A 21,800-nucleotide genomic window follows, 5' to 3' on the forward strand; every position below is an offset into this window, starting at 1 on the left:
TAAATTTTTTCCTCAGAAATTCCAAACCCTACTTCAAGCAATATTCCAAATCTTAACTTTAAAAAAAGGTTTTTTTTCATTTTAAAAGGTTAGGGCTCAGGGGCAGCTAGGTGGCACAGTGGATAAAGCACCAACCCTGGATTCTGGAGGACCTGAATTCAAATCCAGCCTCAGACACTTGACACTTACTAGCTGTGTGACCCTGGGCAAATCACTTAACCCTCATTACCCAGGGCAGGGGGAAAAAAAGGTTAGGGCTGATGTTGGCAATGACATTTCACTACTAGAAGGAATAGATCTTTTTTTTTCCCCCCTGAGGCAGTTGGGGTTAAGTGACTTGCCCAGGGTCACACAGCTGGTAAGTATCAAGCGTCTGAGGCTGGCTTTGAACTCAGGACCTCCTGAATCCAGGGCCAGTGCTCTATCCACTGCGCCACCTAGCTGCCCCTGGGAATAGATCTTCTTAACCCTCAAAAAAAGGCTATTTGAGAGAAAGGGGGAGGAAATTTTTGCAAGTTTTGTTTGCTTTGGGGACAGATATTTAGTTCTTCTGTGACCAGCTCAACATAAGCATTCCTGAGTTTTAGAAAAAAAGTGTGAGAATGAGCAGAAAGAGATGGAGAAAACACAAAACATCTAAAACAGCAACAGGTGCTCTCTCAAGGGTGAGCTGCTTCCCCCTCCCAAGGTAGCCATTGTTCTCTTGCCAAAAATAAATGCAATCAAAAGACTGGGCAAAGAAGGCCCAGTCCTTGAGTCTGACCTTCTCTGTCTGCTGCCGAATCTTCAGAGCTGATTTTGGCAAGGATATCTCAGGGTTAGTATTAATGTTATTATGCAAAGCCCTCTAATTGCTTTTGGAGCTTGAAGAACTAATGACTTAGGAGACATTTTAAACTGAGACTGAGTGTACAGTACATGCCAAAATTACAAGTTGCCAATCTCTCGCTCTTTTTCCTGGCAGCTTTCCAGGGAGGACTGCTTGCAACTGACAGGTAGGGGTAGCTGTCGTGTGTCCTACCAGTACCCATGTGTGGACTGTCTCTTTTTTGTATTTATTCTTTTGTAATGGGGGACTGGCGGATAAACCTAGTTCTTCTGAAGCCTGAGGCACAGTGTGCTTTAGTGTACTTGGCTGATGCAATTCTCCCATAGAGAAGGCTGGGAAGCCTGTTTCTGAGGGAGTTGTGACAAGAAGTAATGAAATTGGAGAGAATTTGGAGCATGCATAGATATTCTGCAGATATTCACCAGATTTTTTCTTGTTATTTAGTTGTTTCAGTTGTGTCTGACTCTTGGTGACCTCTGTAAGGGGCTAAAATTCTAGCTATACTATCTAAAATCTAATGAGTGGTCGTCAATAAATTATAAGCTTTAGCAAGAGTATTTATGTGTTTAAGTATTTATTAAAGAGCATTAGGATCAGAGAGAAAGGTAAAAATCTAACTATTTCTAAGAGACCCCATCATCCGACCCACCATGGTGAGGTCAGGAACCAAAAGAGACAGAACCCCTCCGCCAGCGTCTGCTTCCTACTTCGTGTCCTCCTCCCAGAAATGGGAGGCTCCTCAAGTTGATTGGCTGGTAGCCTTGATAGACAGTACCCACGAGCAAATGTCACTTCCTGATGCCAAGGACCTTGACAACATGGCTTGGCCTCAGAGGCCTTCTCCTCATGTTGGAGCTTTTCTACAGTAAGTCTCCAGCAGGTGGTGTCATTGCAATCGTTACACCCCATTTGGGACTTTCTTGACAAGGATACTGGAGTGGTTTGCCATTTCCTTTATGGCAAATGGCAACCTAGTTGGTTGCAATTTTAAAACCTAGACTGGGGGGCAGCTAGGTGGCGTAGTGGATAGAACACCGGCCCTGGAGTCAGGAGGACCTGAGTTCAAATCCGGATTCAGACACTTGATACTTACTAGTTGTGTGACCCTGGGCAAGTCACTTAACCCCAATTGCCTCACCAAAAAAGAAAACTAAAAAACTAAAAAACTAAACTGGAGACACTATCAAAAGACTTTACTTGCCCTTAGCACTTCTCTTGGTAGATCTCTACTTTTGGTTTTACTCCTTTGTTGATGGCTTCTGACATGTACCTCCATGGATACAGGCCTCAGCTCTTTACTTTGGTGCTTGTTCTTTTATTTTAGGTAAGGGGTTGGAGGCTATAACACTGAGAGTTTCAGAAGGTCAGAAGAGTGAGCCATCTGGTTGTCTAGACATCCAGGGGTCCTGGGAGTCCAAGAGAATGTCCATGATGGGTTTTCCAATCAGTTCAACATTGGTGCTTCAAGGTGTCTATCTTGATTTATGACTTTCAAGTTCTCCCATCTAAACAAGTTTCTATGAGTGTGGAGGTGGTTGAGGTGGGGAGGGGGCCTGGAGTTAGAGCAGTAGCTGGAATAGAAAGGTGTGAAAGAAGGAGAGCTAGGTGATCAGTAACACAACCTCTCAGTAGTGCCAATTCATGAAATGGAATGGAAAAGACCTTCCTACTACCCAGAGGTTTCAAGTTCTCCTAGCTTGGGCTCTTGTCTCCCAGAGGCATGCCTGCACTGAGGACTCGGGTCAGGGACTGGGGAGGGAACCAGTATGTAAGAAATAAAGACCATTTGAGGATAACTAAGCCAATAGTGATCATCCCAGTACCAGGCAGGATTCTGGGTTCAAATCCCAATTCTGCTTCTTTTCCTGAAAATCATTTTCCCTTCTTCTCTGGACTGACTGTCCTTATTCCTATGACAACACCCCTTCAGTGAAAAGACAGTAAACAGCATGCAATGAAGCAGAGTCCCTCTATCCTGACACGATTCAAGTTATACCACATCTGTTCTATTTTCCTGTTGTTTTTAGCTGCTCTACTCTCCCAAAACGACACTGTACAGAGGAACAACACTTATGTCTCTCAGTACTTCACAATTTACTAGACTGTGCCCAATAAAAACCTTTCCTTGAGAACTCTGAAGAATCATCCATTAGCAGCCTGGGCTCCAGTCACTAGGAAGAATTCTCAAAGAGAATGCTTGTTGCCAGGTTACCAGAAAGGACAGGCCATTGGCCAGGATAACATTTGTAACCAGGCTAGAGAATGCTTCCATCCTGAAAAGATGGACTACAAGGATGAAGAACTCTTGACCATTTCTATAATATGGAATGATCAATTTAGCTTTCTTTATCAAGATGGAAGCACAAATTATATATATATATATAAATATATATATATATATGTGTGTGTGTGTGTGTGTCTGTGTGTGTGTGTATGTATGTATGTATGTATATATGTGTATGTATACACAGAGAATAAAGCTTTACAGGTCATCCAGTATACACCCCTCATTTTAAGAAGGAGGAAACTAAGGTCCAGTGAATTGTGAGGGTCAAGATTTGGTGGTGGTGACCCACTGTTTATGAACAGGATAAACCCAGGCTAATTATGACAATGCCAAGGTCTTTACAAGGTTCCAATTCACCTCTTAGTCCATCCAAGTGAATAGTGTGCCAAATTCCTACCTGCTATGCAGCCTTCTTAAGGTTTGCTGTGACAGGTCTTGAGGGAGACAAATTACTTAGCTAACTAGGGATTGTGGTCACTCAGTTTCTCCTTTCCTGCCTTTCTTCCACTGTCTCCTGCCCATTTGCAGCTAAAAATCAATCAAATGAGATATATGCCAAATGCTTTCCAAATCTCAAAAGTGCCACATAAATATTAGCTATAATTATTCATTGTAAAAATGGTCATCATAATCAGAAACTAACTGGCCCAACCCTTCGGTGAAGGAAAAATTGCCCTCTGCAGGAAAATGTCTCTTTCAGTGCCATATGCTCTATGATAATGAGACCCAGAACACTATTGCCTCCAAAGAACTAAAAATGGACCTTACACAGAAGACCATGGAGAGAGACACGGTAGATGTGAGCAGGCTGCAACCTGTAACCAATGAGGGACTCTGAAGAAAACAGGAGTAAAGGAAGTTGTCAAGGACATACTATGGTATGAAGAGAAGACTGGCTGGAAAGTAAAGCGGACAGCCAAAGGGCTCCACTTATACTCTTATAATGTCAGGAGCAGTCAAGGAAGACCTCTAATATGTCTGGAGGACAACCTGTGGTGAACTTTGGTGAGGGACATGGACAAGGGTCACACAGGTCAGGCAGGCATGGATGGGTTGTAATCTATATCACTAAAGGGAGCCCATGAGTCACTAAGATCACAAATCCATTTCTTTGCTTTCCCAGGGAAAATGCAGGAAGACAATGAAAAAAGTTCACACTGACTCAAGTCAGGCATGGCTCTTTTATGCAAATGGCTAGTCCTGTGGAACTAAGACCATTACCTAGTCTATACTGGTTCTCTCATTGTTCTAACTAAGCAGAAAACCAAAGAAGGACATTAAGAGAATTAGCTCATTAGCTACAGTGACACTAGAGAAATGGCTGCTTTGAAGACTGAATGTACCACCACCACTAGGAATCATTTAAGTGAGAGGAAGGAGGCACCAGATTGTGGATGACAAATGAACAATAAAGGGTTTATATTTATATAAACACCGCCTGTGACAGTTTAAAGGGCTTTTCCAATCTGATCTCGTAATCTTGCCCTTGTTTCTTCAGATGAGGATGATTCCAGTCCAAGTTGATGTGGGACAAACTGGGACTCTACCCTGAATAGCCCCAGTAGTGAGGAATCTCATGTTCTCTTTACCCAATCATCCCCCATTATCCTAAGGGTCATGTTTTCCATCATTACTGGAGGAGTTGTGTTTGCTTGGTATCATCAAGGGCAGAAGACTGAATGACTCACTGACTAACACTACCACATGGAATAATTCATGGACTTAGCATTAAAATACTGATCTAACAACTGTATGTAGTTCAGGAGATTTGAGAAGTCCTGCAGAGTCTCTCCAGAAGAGAAATGGTGTGTAAACCATACCCTATCTAGTGAGGATTTTCCAAGATGCCAGCCCAAAGCCCATCACTGACTAGACACAGCCATGAGCAGGAAGCCTACTTCTATTTCAAGCATGACGTACCAATCTGCTACTCAGTCTAGTTATCGCTTAAAACACAAGAGAGTCTCTGATACTATGGGTAAAAGAACTATCCAAAGAGTATTGGAGTGCTATGCAGAGCACATCTTGGTGTGAATATTTCAGGAAAATTCTTCTTCTTCTTCTTTTTCTTCTTCCTCCTCCTCCTCCTAATAAATATAAGTAACATGCATAGTGTTTTAAAATTTGGAAAATGTTTTACATATATTATTTCATTTGATTCTCACAACACTGTGAGGTAAGCAGTGGCATAACCAGCATATTCAACACTCAGAGTAGATTTTTTTTAATACTCCTGTCCCCTACAGAACAATATTATTTTTAGTATGTCATGAAATGAAACAAAGAATAATAATGGCAAGAAAAGAAATACAGGAAATGAAACTTTGTTTATGTGATCTTGCCAGTAAAAGTATAAAAATTTTAAATGTCAGTAATTTTTTAAATGATAAAAATTATTTTAACATGGAATTGGGGGGAAAGAAAATATTTTATAACAGTTACTTTTACATTGATCAGTTTTAAAAGTCATAGTATTAGCATCAATAATAGAAGAAGAAAGTAATGAATTAATACTATTTAATATGTTAATTTAGTTTGGGGGGGAAGGGGGCAGGAAACTTTGTACTTCCATACTGATCTGTCACAGTAATGAATAATAACATTTTTTTCAATTGTGTCTGTCTCTCCGTGACCCCATTTGGGGTTTTCTTGGCAAAGATACTAGAGTGGTTTGCCTTTTCCTCCTTCAGCTCATTTTACAGATGAGGAAACTGAGGCCACCAGAGTTAAGTGACTCGTCCAGGGTCACACAGCTAATAAGTACCTGAAATTAGATTTGAACTCAAGAAGAGAAGCCTTCCAAAGGCTGAGGTCTGCACTCTATCCATTGTGCCACCTAGTGGCCCCTAATAACATTACAGTTTATGTTTTTGTGCTTTGTCAAAGACTTGGCCGAAATTGATCTTCACGTATTTATGTTCAGTAGACAGCATAGACAGATTTGTCTATCTTTGCTACTTAATCAAAGAATAATTTTTTTTATTAATTTTGATTTTCAAAAGTGTTTTTTCACATGGAACAACAGATATACAAATAGGAAAAAGTCTTAAACATAAGGATACATTTGATCAAGATTCATAAAAATCCCATTTCACAAGTGAATTTTAATAAAACAAAATGTCTACAAATGAAACAATTTAGGCAACTATTATGTTTGCCACCGATGTAACATTTTCTTGATTTGTTCTTTAGTTTTAAAACCACATAAAATAAAAAATTTTGATTTTAAAGATTTTTTTTTTCAAATTCAGTAAAATATCTCATTTTGGAATGAAAATTGGCACTTACCAAACAAAAAACATTACTTACAGTCACAATTCACACTATTTTGCTGTTTTAAATTTTAAACACATGTAAAGATGCTTGACTAGGCATGCCTCGATCCCAGTTCCGGGACCTGTATCCCTTACCACGTGAGAGAATGTATTTGATTGGCAGCTAAGTCAAAACAGGCACACATCTAAAACAGCCTGGCTAGTGGGAATAAAGATTTCTTTGTAAAAGCTCATCTGACTGTTAGTGGTTAAATAGAACTGTATTTCAGGCCACCTACCCTGCTACAATCAGAGGGAACACCATTGGTAGGGAGCCTAGATGCTCATAACCCCCTTAAGGGTACGACAGAACCCTTTGGGAGGGGTGAAATATGACATACCTGGCCTGCAGACAGTGGGGGCCAGGTGGCCAGTGTTATCCCCAAATAAAAACTCCTAGTAGCCACATAGGATGACATAATCAAAGTTATTCGAATTCTCTTTTTGTCATACCTTCACTTTGAGATGGGCAAATATAGACATCTCCATCCCAACCGTTCACATGGACTATTTGTGCCTGACCTATTGTTGTTCAGCCTTCCAAGCTCATATTGGTCTGACCAGCCACAGTTGGACACACTGTCCATTGACCCTGATATCATGATGTCATTTTGGTCCTCTTCAAATGACCAAAAGATCGCTGTGCTATTCTTATTTATTCCAAATTCACTGTTTAAACACTGGAATATAGAATACCCACAGGGGCTGGAGACACAAACTGTGCCTGAAGCAAAGTTACAAACTTACTCTCCAAATGAACATATGTAGCTGAGTTTGTGCCTATTGGGGGTTAACTGTGGGGTTCTTTGAATTAGCCTCCAAGCAGAACACAATGTTTACTGTTTTTCTATTCTCTCCCCACATTGCCTGTGCCCTCTTCGGACGGTTCCCACCACCTTGCCCTTGCTATGCCAGAGGAGGTAGGTGTTACTATTATCTCCATTTTACAAATTAGGAAGGTGGGATTGAGAGAAAACTTGGCCTCTCTTTTTTTAAATGGAAAGCACAATTTGAGAAGACAGTGAGAAGCTAGATAAAGACTAGCACTAGCAGTACTAGAAGTCTGATTTTTGCCATTATTTAAATTTGTGATCTTTTTTTTGGGGGGGGGGGAAGAACTCCATCAAGTGTGGACCATACTTGGTGGTGCTTTGTTATTTAAAATCCTATCATTGGGGGGAAGCTAGATGGTGCAGTGGTTAAAGCACCGGCCCTGGATTCAGGAGTACCTGAGTTCAAATCTGGCCTCAGACACTTGACACTTACTAGCTGTGTGACCCTGGGCAAGTCACTTAACCCCCATTGCCTGCAAAAAAAAAAATCCTATCATTGACTTCCTTATTCAATGATGCCTCTGTTCCCTTAGTATAAAATATCTGAGGAGTATCCAAATTAGGAGTCATCACTAACTTTATTAAATCCTTTTGATTCCTGAAGGAATTGCTCACTATTAGGGAGGAGTTCATACTACTCTCTAATCTTTCTTGGCCTGGGCCAACCTAAGAGCAGGTTTATTAAGACTATTCTCTAGTGTCTCAGACTGTATTTGTGAAAAAATGGTTCGGGACTGTTGACTCTACATTATCTGAATGCCCTCCCAAACAGGCATAGAGGAAAACAGATCTCCCTGTTAGCTAAGAGTGAGGCAAACAAAACTTCTTTCCAGGGCACAGCCCTTCAAAAGGTGCCAGTATTCTTGGGATCACTGGCTCCAAAGGCTGATTTTAAATTGGAGCATACTGATGTTTCTTGTGTTCTTTAGTAATGCCAAATATTACCTGGAACCCTATATATTTAAAAGCAAGCTTCTGTTTGTGACATTTTCTAATGTACTTATATAATCTTTCATGTCTCATGTAAAATTTTGGAAGTGGAGGATATAATCTGACACCGAAAATCTAACATTTTACAATGAAATGCCTTCTGCTAAATGTGTACAGATGGACACCAATCCAGAAAGCCCCACGTCACCCTGACCTAGCCTATGTGGTAAGCAACCTGATTTTCAGATAGATGGTGGTAACAGAGAAACAAAGAAAGTGTTTGGTAACTTGTTCAGGAGTCATATAACAATCCTGGGATATAATGAGGAGAAGAATCAAAATCTCCGGATCCAAGAAGGACACTCTAGTTATTTTCTCTGCAAATACATAATTCCTTCAAATAAGTTGGAGACAGAATAGCTTGTCCTCCTTAGAGATTAGGGGCAGCTAGATGGTGCAGTGGATAATGCACCCGCCCTGGATTCAGGAGTACCTGAGTTCAAATCCGACCTCAGACATTTAACACTTACTAGCTGTGTGACCCTGGGCAAGTCACTTAACCCCCATTGCCTCACCAAAAAAAAAAAAAAGAAGAAGAAGAAGAAGAGATTAGGGCAGCTAGGTGGCACAGTGGATAAAGCACCCACCCTAGATTCAGGAGGACCTGAGTTCAAATCCAGTCTCAGACACTTGACACTTACTAGCTGTGTGACCTTGGGCAAGTCACTTAACCCTCATTGCCCAGCAAAAAAAAAAAAAAGAGTGAAGAGATTAAAGACACTGAAGAATCTCAGGGCACCATACCATGGGGGTGGGGGGGTGGGGAGGAGTCTCCAAGGAGATCCACTCTGCAAATATTTCCCCAGCTTCAATAGAAGTTTGCCAAGATGGCCACACTATAGGCAAAGAAAACTGAAAAGGACAGGCCTGGTGACCTGAATTTGTTCTGAACTACAGAATCTGGGTTATAACGAGATGTATAATAAAAAGTCTAAAGCCAGTCCTTTTAGAACTTGATCTAACCAAAGTATTTATTACAGTCTATATACAGATAACCTTTAATTCCATGGTGAGCAAAATTAGTAAATTTAACCAAGGAAGCTAATCTGAAGGGACAAGTGTCCTTATGGCATTTATGAGGAGAGGGCAACTACCCAGTAGGATATTTGGAAAGAAAAGCACAGATTGGGGCCACTAGGTGGCACAGTGGATAGAGCACCAGCCCTGGATTCAGGAGTACCTGAGTTCAAGTCTGGCCTCAGACACTTGACACTTACTAGCTGTGTGACCCTGGGCAAGTCAATTAACCCCAATTGCCTCACCAAAAAAAGAAAAGAAAAGAAAAGCACAGATGGTCTCTCATACCAATTATATTGAAAACGGTAAAGCCCTGAGGCCAAAGTCGATCATTGGGATATGTCTGACTGTGAAATTTATGACGGAATCACAAAGATGGTTCCAAAAAACTGATCCACTGGCAAATATGGGACTATTAATTTGCAAGAGAAATAGAAATAGTGGGCAAACTGATATGAAAACAATCCAATTGAATTACATGAACCATGATTTAGAAGCAAGGAAGTAAAAGCCAAAGTGTGTGTGGGGGGGGGAAGGGAACTATAGACATGCAAAGAGAAATGCATTAATTTGCAGAGAGTTAGTTTAAATTGCAATACATTTATTTCCTGTACAATTATCCCTTCCACATCATGCTTTCGATATATCGATATATCGTCAGTCAGCATAAGAAATTAAATGGGAATTTGGGGGGAGTTTTGCAGACGCTACAGAAGACATGTGAAGGCCAGCAGACAACACAGAAAAAAAAGTTTAGAAACTCAGAGATGCATAAATTTTACAATAAGGTACTGGACACACCCCATAAAAGAAAAAGAAAAAAATTAAGACTTCTGTGATTCAAAGGGAGGGCCAAAAATTTTGCACAGATTGTCCAGATCACAGGGTTGCTGTGCCCACGATGTGGAAGAGATAATTGGACATTTATTGGAGATTCAGATTAAAGTCAGGAGCTGAAAACCAAATACAATCAGTGTTTGGAAAATGTTTTTGTTCCAAGCGCAGGTCAGAAACTGTGCTGAGTGCTGGGAATACAACAAAAACAAGCAGAAAGAAAACCCCTGACTTCACAGAGTTTACGATACATTAAAGGGAGTCAAAAAGGGAGGGGAGGCTGGGGGAGGCCCAGGTCTGGGGTATTATAGAGAAAGATTGGAAAGTTGGAAGTGGAGCCTGGAGAGAAACAAAGTCACTTTGTCCCCAGTGAAAAAATGTTTACATTGACAAATCACCAAATCATCAACCCACAGATTGGTCCTATTTGAGAACTCGGGACTACCACCACCACCACCACCAACAACAACAAAGGGTTCTACATGGTCTCTGTGCAGAGAGAAGGACTTTCAGAGCAGGTGTTGTGAGTTAAAACTTTACATGGTGTGCCTCACTACCACTATGGCCTAAATTTAAGCTTACTCCTCCCATGGATGGTGTGTGTACTTGTGGGAAAGAATGAACCAAGGTTTTTAGGAGAACATTTTGTATCAACTGTCTTTACCATGACATCTGAGAACAGCAGCTGTCCCCTGGCAACTTGCCAGTTTGAGCAGAAGTTGGGAGTGTTGTTATTTCTTCTTCTTCTTCTTCTTCTTCTTCTTCTTCTTCTTCTTCTTCTTCTTCTTCTTCTTCTTCTTCTTCTCCTTCTCCTTCTTCTCCTTCTCCTCCTCCTCCTCCTCCTCCTCCTCCTCTTCCTCCTCCTCCTTTCCCCTTCCCCCTGTCCTCCCTTTTCTCCTCCTCCTTCTCCTTAGCCCTGTCTTCCTCCTTTTTTTCTCCTCTTCCTCCTTTTCCTTCCTCCCCTTTCTTTTTTTCTTTTTTCTTTTTTTTTGCAGGGCAATGGGGGTTAAGTGACTTGCCCAGGATCACACATCTAGTAAGTGTCAAGTGTCTGAGGCTGGATTTTAACTCAGGTACTCCAGAATCCAGGGCCAGTGCTTCATCCACTGCACCACCTAGCTGCCCCCCTTCTTCCCCTTTCTATCTCCTCCTTCTGGTTCCTTCTTTCCTTGCCACATGTGGTCCCTCTCCTTACAAGTGGGTGCTCTGTCTATAGAAATATATTTTTATTGCTTTTATTTTGTAAGACATTTTGGGGCTTGGAGGCTAGATTATATTTTAATTTCTATTTATTAATTATTATTATTATTATTATTAAAAAATCTGGGACAATTTACTTTTTGTTCTGAGCAGTTTAATTTCTAATTTCTTGAAATATAACTCTGAGGGGCAGCTAGGTGGCGCAGTGGATAGAGCACTGGCCCTGGAGTCAGGAGTACCTGAGTTCAAATCTGGCTTCAGACACTTAACACTTACTAGCTGTGTGACCCTGGGCAAGTCACTTAACCCCAATTGCCTCACTAAAGAAATATAGCTCTGGAAAAAAACCAAACCAACAGGCTTTAAAAACAAACAAACAGGGGGCAGATAGATAGCGCAGTGGTAAAGCACCAGCCCTGGATTCAGGAGTACCTGAGTTCAAATCCAGCCTCAGACACTTGACACTTACTTAACCCTCATTGCCCTGCAAAAAACAAAGCAAAACAAACAAACAAACAAACAAAAACCCCCACTGTTGGGGCAGCTAGGTGGCACAGTGTATAGAGCACTTGTCCTGGAGTCAGGAGGACCTGAGTTCAAATCTGACCTCAGACACTTGACACTTACTAGCTGTGTGACCCTGGGCAAGTCACTTAACCCCAATTGCCTCACCAAAAAAGAAAGAAAGAAAGAAAGAAAGAAAGAAAGAAAGAAAGAAAGAAAGAAAGAAAGAAAGAAAGAAAGAAAGAAAGAAAAGACCACTGTGTTTCAAATGGAACTAAACTATTCCTTTAAACCCATATCACTCTGACTTTCATTGAATGGCCAATAACAGCCCCCAAACCAAGCTTCTGAATCAAATTGTTTAGGTTTTGGTGCCTTCGAATAAGAGTAAATAGCGATTGTTTTGTGTACTGGCCAGAATCTCTAAGGTCTTCCCCTCCCAGACTGATAGTTTGGTGATGGTAAACTGGGCCATCTTTTGTGTCAGTTCTTACCTAGCCCTTAGTTACTGAATGGGTGTGACCTCAGACAAACTGAGACAGGGGAAGACCTAATTTAGAAAGGCCAGGGTTACCCACTGCACCCTGGGCCTTGCCAGGTGTCTTGATTTCTGGTTTGCCACTGGACTTCAATGACTCTGGAGGAGAGAGCCAGACTGATGACTTTGTGCAGCTCTGCCTCACAAATCCATTTCCCAAATAAGTCAAGACACTGCCCTCACAATGTCATCCATCCTCTTCGAGAAGGAAGGATCTGCCATACAAGGAGGAAATGCCAAGAACTGCCAGTGGGAAGTAAAGAACAGATATCCACAGCATATCTGTAAATCTGTAATTAAAACAGCTCCAGGTGAATGTAAATTACTGGGAAGGTCAGTGACAGTCCTCTTTAGGCTTTTTTTTTTGGGGGGTGGGGTATGGCAATGAGGATTAAGTGACTTGCCCAGGGTCAAACAGCTAGTGTCAAGGGTCTGAGGCTGGATTTGAACTCAGGTCCTTCTGAATCCAGGGCTTGTACTTTATCCACTGTGGCCACCTAGCTGCCCCCTCCTTTAGGCTTTTTTTTTGGGGGGGGGTGAGGCAATTGGGGTTAAGTGACTTGCCCAGGGTCAAACAGCTAGTAAGTGTCAAGGGTCTGAGGCTGGATTTGAACTCAGGTCCTCCTGAATCCAGGGCTTGTGCTTTATCTACTGTGCCACCTAGCTGCCCCTCCTTTAGGCTTTTTGAATGGAAGGTTTCCTAACTGCCAGACCACAAGTCCGGCTTTTATATATACCCTTAGGGGAAATCTAATACACAGATTGGTGGATTTCTGATTGGTTAACACAAGCACTTTTGGAAAACAAAGTGAGAGCAGAGGCAAGAGGAGTACAGAAAATTTTCAGTCCAAAGCCTCATGAATGGCTTTCCTGTCCTCACAATAAAAGCAGGATGCTGTCATATTTTAGGTAAACATCAATGTTAGCAGAATTTTATATTTTTGAGGAACTGGAGGAAACCACACTAAAGAGCGGCCCAGGTATACTACTAATATATGTTATCTAAACTAAGTTGGACCCTCATAGCATCGAAGCAATCAATTTTGGGGGTACGCAGGTCATGGGTGCTGTGGAGAGAGTACTGGGCCTGGAGTCTGGAAGACTCATCTTCCTGAAGTCAAATCTGGCCTTAGACACTTACTAGCTATGTGACCCTGGGCAAGTCACTTCACCTTGTTTGCTTCATTGGAGAAGGAAATGGCAAACCCCTCTGGTATCTCTGCCAAGAACCCAAATGAGATCACAAAGGGTTGGACGTGACTGAACAACAACAAACTAATTGATTCCTAATCCTATTGTCCACGGTGGCTATTTTGAGTCTTCTCAAGCCTTCCATATCTTCTGTAACCCCATGCTCTCAACTGGTCAGCTTCACCTCTTACTTAACTAAAAAAAAATTGAAATCATTTACCACCAGCTTCTTCTCCCTTTCTCTTCATTTCAGCATCCCTGGATACAATCTCTCCTCCTTTTCTTCAGGCTCTTATAATGCTGGGGAACTCTTCTTGACAGGGTTAATCACTTTACATGTGCCCTTGATCCCATTTTCTCCAGGCGATTGTCCCCCTCAATCATCCTTTCCCTCTTTCTCCTTAATCTTCCATCTTTCCTTATCTGCTGGATCCTTTTCTTCTGTATCCAAACATGCTCAAGGCTCCCCCATTCTTTCCCCTATGTGTGTGTATGTAGGGTATTCCAGGGCTCTGTCCTTCTTTTCTATTTCTATTTATCTCATCAGCCTCAATGAATTCAACCACCATTTCAATGAAAAAGTATTTATCCAACCTTTACCTCCCTCCTGAGCTACAGTTCTGCATCATCAACTGCCTATACAACATTTTGTCCTCCTTGTCCCTTAAATATCTCAGAATCAATATGTCCAAAATGGAATTCAGTATCTCTCTTCCCCCTATCCCCAACCCCCCCCCTGCCCCCACCCAATGACAAACTTCTCTGTGTCTATGGTGGCAGTTAGAAGGTGCAGTGCTGGGTCTAGAGTCTGGAAGATCTGAGTTCAAATCTGGTCTCAGACACTTAGGAGCTGTGTGTCCCTGGGCATGTCACTTAACCTCTGTCCCAGTTTCTTCAACTGTAAAATTAGGATCATAATATCATCTACCTTCTGGGGCTCCAATGAGATAATATTTGTAAAGCTCTTAGCACAGTGCCTGGCACATTGTAGGTGCTTAATAAAGCTTATTCTACTCCCCTCCCCCTCCCCCCCCCCACCCAAGGCAACATTCTTCTTTTTCTTTGTGTGTGTGTGTGTGTGTGTGAGGCAATTGTGATTAAATGATTTGCCCAGGGTCACACACCTAGTAAGTGTTAAGTGTCTGAGGCCACATTTGAACTCAGGTCCTCCTGAATCCAGGGCTGGTGCTCTATCCACTGTGACACCTATTCTTCCTTTCTTGCAAGCTCACAACCTTGGCACTATCCTCAACTCTTCACTCCTTCTTACCTTACATATCCGATCAGTTGTCAAATCCTGCCAAGCCTACTTCTAATATCTGTCACATCCATCTTCTCACTACTCACATAGACACCACCTTAGTCTAAGTCATCACCTCTTGGCTGTATTATTAAAACGGCTTCCTAATCGGTCACTCTACTCCAAGTCTCTTCCCACTCCAAGTCATTCTTCATGTAGGGATCAAAATAATTTTCCTTCCATGCATCTAATCCTTACTTCATAAGCACCAGCAGCTCCCTGCTGCCTTTAGAATGACATAGAATCTTCTCTGACGTTTTTTTTAAAGAGTAATTTCTTTCTTCTTTTTTTTAAGATTGGCAATGAGGGTTAAATGACTTGCCCAGGGTCACACAACTAGTAAGTGTCAAGTGTCTGAGGCTGGATTTGAACTCAGGTTCTCCTGAATCTAGGGCCAGTGCTTTATCCACTGCGCCCTTCTGTTTGACTTTTAAAGGCTCCCTTTGCATCATTGTGTATTTCTCCTCTTCATGTCAAACAATACAGAACCCCCTTCATTCCTCAGGCATGGCACTTTATGCCTTTGCACTGGCTGAACCCCACACCGAGAATGCCCTTCCTCCTCACCTCTGAATACTCCTCCCTTTCCGTAAGTCTCTGCTCAAGTATCACCTCCCAAGGGGGCAGCTAGGTAGCACAGTGGATAAAGCACTGGCCCTATATTCAGGAGGACCTGAGTTCAAATTCGGCTTCAGACACTGGAGGAGGAACTGTTGTGCAGACCTCTGGCCAGGCTTCAGCAGCTGGCTGGTCCTGGAAGAAGAGGAAGAGGCATTACCTTGGCTCCAGGTGGGAAAAGCCTCCCATTCCCCACCCCCCAGCCCTCTGCCGCTGCTGAGCTTGGCCAACCCACACCCTCTACCCGGGAAAGGACACTCAGCAGAGCCATGTTTGGGCAGCCCATCTGGAGCAAGAGCCTCCCGCACCACTGCCACCACCACTGCCACCACCACTGCCACCACCACTGCCACCCCTCCTTCTCTCTTTTACCCTTCCCTCTCCCTCTCTTTCTTTCCCTTTCTCCTTTCTCTTTCTCTCTCCTCCCTTCTCTCTCTCCCTCCTCTTTTTCTCCTCTTCCTCTCTCTTCCTCTTTCTCCCTTCTCTCTTTCTCCTCTTTCTTTCTCTCCCATTCTCCCTCCCTTCTTTTTCTTTGCTCTCCCTTTCTTTTCTCTTTTCCTCCTCTTTCTCCCTTCCCTCTCTCTTAATCTCCCTTTCCCTTCTCTCTTCTCCCTCTCCTCTCTTTCTCCCTTCTCTCTCTCCCTCTTTCTTTCTCTTTTTTCTCCCTTCTCTCTCCCTTTCTTTCTCTCTTCTCTCTTCACTCTCCCTCTCTCTTTTCCTCCTTCTCTCTTTCTCCCCTTCCTCTCTTCCTTTCCTCCCTTCTTTCTTTTTCCTCTCTCCCTTTCTCCCTTCTCTCTCCCTCCTCTCTCCCTCCCTTTCTTCTTTCTTTCTCTTCTCTTTCTCCTCTTCCTCTTTCTCTTTCTCCATCTCTCCCTTCTCTCCTCCCCCCTTCTCTCTCTCTTCCTCCTTTCTCCCTTCCCTATATTTCTTTTTCTCTCTTTCTGGCTAGTTAAGGAATAATAAGTCCAAAGTGTATTTATGGTTTCTAAATAAGGAATAAGATCTAGAGAGAATTTATGGTTTCATGGAACAGATTGTAAATCATCTTCTATGGTCTTTATTTCTTCCTCTTATAACCTTGGACCAGTGTAGAACGAGGTCAAAGCCAGCCCTACAAGGTTGGTGAATTGCCAGGTGGAGCCCATTGTTTGACTGCTGTGGGCAAGGACTGCACAAGGTCACTTTCCACACTCAGATGAATGCTGGATGCTCAATTGTGGTTTTTTTCCCATCAGTTTTTTCTCCCATTTCCAGTGCTATTTGAATAATCATATAAGCAAGGCTAGCCCTCTAAAATAACTTAATACACCCAAGAAGACCCCATAGGACATAAGCAGGAGAACTAACAGAACAGTGAATATGGGGTAGGAGCCACTGAATTTCTGACTGCAACAAACAGAAACTTTTTTAGATTAAATATGTGGTGGGGTTGGTGGCAGGAGTGGGGGCCCCCTCCAGGGAACTCATCAGCACCTTCTTCCTCAGCTGAGAGTCCTAGAGAAGGGGAAGTGTCTCTGAGGGGGCAGTCTCAGACCTAATTTCGATTGACTTTGGGACACTTTCAAGTCCCAACTATGGTTCCTTTGTTTCATTTGCTTTAGTGGGATCTGTGAAGGGAGTATAATCTCTGATCTTGGGAGTTTTAAAATGTCTGTAAAATAAATCTGAAAGGCATTGAAGACTCAACATTTTCACTGCCCATATGATCTGAACCTACAGAAAGATAAAATCAAATTAGAGGGGCAGCTAGATGGCACAGTGGATAGAGCACCGGCCCTGGAGTCAGGAGTACCTGAGTTCAAATCTGGCCTCAGACACTTAACACTCATTAGCTGTGTGACCCTGGACAAGTCACTTAACCCCAATTGCCTCACTAAAAAACAAAACAAAACAAAAAATCAAATTAGAAATAATAATAAAATAGCTTAAAGTTTGTGCTGAACCTAAACATGAATGGCCAAATGTTTTGTGCTCAATTGAATGCATTCTCTTACCAAAAACCATACTCCCTCAACATAAGATCATGATGGGCAGTCAATTCTCTGGCCCACAGCTGGTCAATGATGTTGCCTTGGATTACTGTAAGGTGTTCATGAAATGTGCCAAAGCCTTCTATACACCAGTATAAGCTACCTTGCCCCAAGAACCAAAGGAACTCTGCCATCTCATGCGAACCTGAGACTGGGTGTAGAAATCCATTAACAAAAGATTTCCCTGAAGTCCTGCTGTCTGGGCTTCTTATCACTTGCACTGCACAGAGGTACTAAGACCCTCCCATGTGAATCTATTCTTCACACTGTACATTGGCTTCATTAGATTCCAACTGACAATTACTTACCTTGTTTGGAAATCCTCTGCTGATTTGGATCAAGGCCTAAATTGACTGGCAGGGGCCATTTAAGTCCACTAGTAGATATGTATTGTCTGCCGCTGAAGAAGATGTCTCCTCCCCCAAATGAAGAGGATGGGTTTTCCTGTGTGTTACCATGGGGTCTCTTTGGCAGTCTGGGAAAGTCTAGGGACTTCTTTTAAGAATAATGGTTTTTTGGGCAGCTAGGTGGTGCAGTGGATAGAGCACCGGCCCTGGAGTCAGGAGGACCTGAGTTCAAATTCAGCCTCAGACACTTAACACTTACTAGCTGTGTGACCCTGGGCAAGTCACTTAACCCCAATTGCCTCACTAAAAACAAAACAAAACAAAACAAATCCAGCCTTAGACCCTTGACACTAGCTGTATGAACCTGGGCAAGTCACTTAACCCCAATTGCCTCACCAAAAAAACCCCCAAAAAACAAAAAAAAAGAAGAATGGTTTTTTTAAAACTGAAGGAAATGCTAAATGTCAGGCAAAGGTTAGTGAAAATAAGTGTCTAACATCCCCAAAGGGTAAAAGACCTATTCATATGAAAATATTTATAGCAGCTCTTTTTGTAGTAGCTAAGAATTGGAAATCAAAGGAATGCCCATCAACTGGGGAGTGGCTAAAAAAGCTGTGGTATATGATGGTCATGGAATATTATTGTGCTATAAGAAATAACAAGCAGGATGATTTCAGAAAGGCCTGGATAGACTTGTATGAACTGATGTATAATGAAGTGAGCAGAACCAAGATAACGTTGTGCACAGTGACAGCAATGTTGTTTGATGAATATTGTGGATGACTTAACTATTCTCAGCAATACAATGATCCAAGACAATCCCAAATGACTAATGCTGAAGTGCACTATACACCTCCAAAGAAAGAATTGATATTGATTGAACACAGACTGAAGCATGTTATTTTTTACTTTCTTTCATTTTAAAAATTTTATTCGTTTTCTTATACAAAATTACCAATATGGTAATGTTTTACATCATTTCATATGTATAACTTATATCTTACTGCTTACTACCTCAGGGAGGGGGAAGAGGAGGGAGGGAAGGAGGGATAAAATGTGGAACTCAAAACTTTAAATAAAGGAGTATTTACTGGGAGAAAAAGAAAATAAGGGTCTGACCCTCTCTCTATGTAGCTGAGGTGGGAATTGAGTAAGAACTGGGATGTTAGAATTTTTGATGGAATATCAACTTGAATGTTGAAGTCCCTTAGTATAAGGGCAGAAGTTGGGACAGAGAGAGAGAGAGAGACTATGAACCAGATACTAAATTTGAGGAAGGAGCGAAAATGATCTGGAGGACTAGTATATATTTACTTGGATATGGATTTAGTGATAAAATCTGGACCCACATGAGAAAATCCTGACTGATGACAGCAGGGAGAGCATCTGGAAATGGCAATGGGAAACATACTCACTCATGAAGACCAGGGGATATGGGAGGAGGTGTAAGCAGTACCAAGAAGAATGGCTAAGAATTCAGTGTCTTCTGGGAGAAGCAAGGTGCCCATGAGTTTCAGGTGATGAAAAGATCGCAAGAGGTCTAAAATGATGGAAAGTTTGTATTAAATACATTGTACTTAATTACTCAGTGTGTGTGTGTGTGTGTGTGTGTGTGTGTGTGTGTGTGTGTGTGTATGTATCCTAAAGACTCCACAAAGGATTGAGTAGAGGAACATTGGGAAATTTTTTTACCCACTAGTAGGCAGGTGCTGGTTTCCAAGGTTACACCATCATAACCTCCTATTATTGTATTGTACTGAAGGTGGTGTCTCTTTCTTATTTGGACATTATTTACTGAAAGGGGGCAGAAAAAGGACATTTGTGTAAGAAATGCTGAGTGAAAAAAAGCAGCTTATCAGTACTTAACCAGAAACATAGGTAATACTGAGACCCGAAAAAAAGCATCCCCTCATGAAAAAGGATTTATTGAAGATAAAGATGGTCCAAGTGGGGTTCCCTAGGAACTCATTTGTATATGGCTGTTGTGTAAACTTTGAGGCTGATAGCTTGGACACCATAGAACTGTCTGGTAACTTTGGGACAAGTGTACATTGCCTATCTGTGGTGGGTATGACAGAAATGTGCATTTTGTTTTCTCACTGTGGTAGAGGTATCACTTCACACTAGGAAATTTTGCCTTGAGGCAAGAGTCAGACATTGAGAAATTGGGAGGAGAATGGAGAGGGAGTGGGAATGGGGAAGTGGGGGGAGTGGAGTTGAATTGAATTTTGGAACATCTCATCATCATTGATCCACCTGAGCTCTACTGAGAAGAATTAAGAGTCTACCTGCTGCTGGGAGCTGATTTGATTGGAGAAAGGCTCTGCTTTTGAAAGCTGATTGGAGAAGAGAGGACTCTTCAACTGTTTGAAGGGCTAGCTAGAGGAAAGGCTTAAACAAATATTGCCTTTTGCTGCCACCTGTATACAGCTTCAGATCCAGGAAACCCCTCTGAGCCAAGGTGGGAGAGCTGACCCGAATCCTAGGCTTAAGGGAACTGCTTTTCTTGAAAGAGCTAACAGTGCCACAGAGTCTAGCCATAAGGAACAGACCTGAATAGTTCTGCGGACCCCAGGCCTAGGGTCTCTGCCTTCACTAAAAGAGTTTAAACACTTTCAGTTGCCTGAGAGTAACATCCAACCAGCCCAGCAGGAGAGTGGAGAAGCCCAGGAATAGTTCTTTTCAGCAGGTGACAAGGAGTACAGACCCTTCCTTGAAGAAATCAAAGCCTCCAATACAGAGCTGTGAATAGCCCTGGGAACAAGCTTGCATAAATCAGACAAGGAGGAAACCCCATGTGTCCAGTGGCATTGACAATTCTGGACTGTAGCTGAGGAGCATTTTCCCAGCCATGGCCTCTCAGTCCTTTGGGTTGGAAGGAGCTATAGCACTCTGTGATATGAATCTAGAATTCCAGGAGCTAAAGGCAATTTCCCAGATATGGACCCAGAAGTCTGACAGAGACAGGAACAGTGAGAGGGTCAGCAGAAGTATTAGGTCCATGCTGGGCTGTAGGTTGCCTGAAAACTAGAGGCTGGAGAGTTCCATCCCACCCCCTTCAAAACAAGCTGGGCACTGCTGGATGGGTGGTCCAGAGTAGAAACCCTTGCATGGCCAGCACCTCCTTCCTGAAAATAAGCTTAGAGATGAGAGATAACTGATTGTGAGCATCTAGCCATGCTAGATGAGAGTGGTTCTCCAATCACCACCATCAATTTAACCTGGCACTTACACCCTTGCAGACCATCAATAATGACTAGGAGAAGTAGTTTCTTTATGGGTTAGGCAGTTCAGGGAGTTGACAGATCTCTCCAGTATGCCTTACTTCCAAAATCAGACCACTCCCCCCTTGTAAGAGCCCTTACCCTTGCCAGGCTGGGACCCTGTATTCGCAGTATCTTGGTGGAGCTTCATCTGCTTTGTCCGACAATTCTCTTTCCAATATCCCCTAAATTTTGTGGGTGTAAGCTCCAAGAAGGGTATTTGGCCCTGGCATCCTCCCTACTCCTCACTCTTAGGGCTCAAGCTGAGAGGCAGTCCTTGGCCATCTAAAATCCAGGTTGAAAAGGTTCTCCCCACAATTGGGGACAGCAATATAATTAAGGGAGAAAGAGGAATGTCAGAATGAGGTTCCTGCTTAGCACTAACCAACCCCTTAGCCAACCAAAAGTCACTCCTTACTGATCCTCCTTTGTTCTGTCAAGGAGGAAAAACTGGAGTCCAGGAACCCCAGATCTGTGAAGGAGAGAAGCAAATGTCTAGGGGGAAAAGTGGGGGTGGGGCGGAAAGACCACGTGTTGAACAGATGATGGGAAATCCCTCCTCAACCCTTCCTAGGTTCCAGGCTCCAACTTGAGCAGGGGGATTAAGGCATCATGCCCCTGTCTCCGGGCCTGGCTGCTCCAGCATCAAAACAGGAAACACCCCATCAGAGCCCCATATTTTCTGTTCATCACTGAGCCATAGAT

Source organism: Dromiciops gliroides, chromosome 1 (genome assembly GCF_019393635.1).
Source record: "Dromiciops gliroides isolate mDroGli1 chromosome 1, mDroGli1.pri, whole genome shotgun sequence".
NCBI lineage: Eukaryota > Metazoa > Chordata > Mammalia > Microbiotheria > Microbiotheriidae > Dromiciops > Dromiciops gliroides.